Below are 1718 nucleotides of genomic sequence, written 5' to 3'. Positions count from 1 at the left end.
GCACATATCAACCCCTTTAGTTCTCACTTACAGAGATTTCAAAATAGGCAAGTAGCACAACAATAGAATTCATACGATCCAACACTTCAACGACGCACTTTAACGAGACCGTGTGTTGTGAATGTAGAAAGCTATTTGAACGAATTTAAGTTTTTTGATCTGCCTGAAGCAAAATCTTATCAGATTCTTGAAGAAAAGTGCTAAGGAATAATTTAAGCGAAGAAAGGAAAAATTCTGTCGAATTCCTAGAAGATAAAGTCGATTTAAAGGTATTTTGGGGCTAAATACCCAAATCACCGGTAGTACCTATAAATCCCGTTATACTATTGAAAAGAAATTGACTCGATATAAATGCAATTGCATTAAATACGTCTTGATTTTGTTATTTTAAACGTCTTTCCATGGAAAGAAGTTCAACCATGTCGTTGCTTTATTCATTCATGAATTGAAAGTAAGCAATCTACATCCCGAAAATCTACTGATTTGCCGTAAAAAATTGCAGAAACTTGATATACCAGGTCGATGCACCCACTCGTTGAATTTACGAACCAATTTTGTGAGTGCAAATGTGTAAGAATCAATATGCTATAGTCATTTTGGGTGCATTTATTTTTCATGAAACAATAATAATTTCAATCCCGAAAAACCATCAATTTACCGTATAAAATCGAAAAACCTAAATATGTCGACTCCCTGACGTGAAAATTAGATTCTACGTGTGTAAATACTTATGTATCGATATGCTGAACAGAAACTATGTGTGGACACAGTCAGAAGCCCGCGGCAACATTAATTTAACAGAAAAACCGTAAAAATTAGATCGGATTTTAGCCGCTTTGCCCGCCTCTCCTCGTTACTTACAACAAACCGTTCTTATACTCATCTCAAAGTTTTTCTCAGAGCTTTGGGTTATTATCAGCTTCCATTTAAACCCCGGTTCGATGGCCAAATCGGCTGCCAAAAAAGCAAGCCACTGTTGAAGGGTTCTATGAGAAATTCGTGATATTATCGGCTCTCAGGAAATCACCCCATGGCTAAAATTGGTGGTATAAATGTTTAAGTGCTTAAAATAATCGTATTCAAGAAACTAAGGCATGAAACTATGGAGTCAATTTCTTTTTAATAATATTACGGGATTTACCAACGGTGATTTAGCTATTATAGCCCCAGAATACTTTTAAAGCGCCTTTACGTTCCAGAATCTCGACGGAATTTTTTTTTTTTTTTTTGGGGGGGGGGGGGCTTGAACGATTCAAGAGACACTGTAGTTAAAAATATAGAGATTTTTCGATTTGGACGTATAAAAAATGTTTAACTCGTTCAGGCACACCGTGTATTGTATGGAGTACTGCTGTTATTCGACCCTTGTCTTCAGGTCAAAATTCTTACGAAGAAGCCCCTTGCAAGAGGCGAATTTATTGTAATTTCTCCCAGTTTTTTCTCCGTTAGGTATATAATTGAATTGCTTGTCAAATTCTGAGGTCAATTATATTTAATTGTAATTTAAACATTTCTTTTTTCCCCTTTATTTTATTTTCTCAATGGAGAAGTTTTGTTGATTTCTTCGGATTTCGAATACTGTAACTTCTCTTCTGTTCAGCCGATTTTTATGAATGAGGTCCCTTTTTATTTGTGTTTTAACGGAGAGTAAGGAATAAATTGCTAAACACACGCGAAACAATTTTTTTTGAAAATTGTATGAATCCTAGCGTGACGGT

Source organism: Bemisia tabaci, chromosome 7, assembly GCF_918797505.1.
Source record: "Bemisia tabaci chromosome 7, PGI_BMITA_v3".
In the NCBI taxonomy this organism is placed as follows: Eukaryota; Metazoa; Arthropoda; class Insecta; order Hemiptera; family Aleyrodidae; genus Bemisia; species Bemisia tabaci.
Note: the sequence above shows the minus strand (reverse complement) of the source record.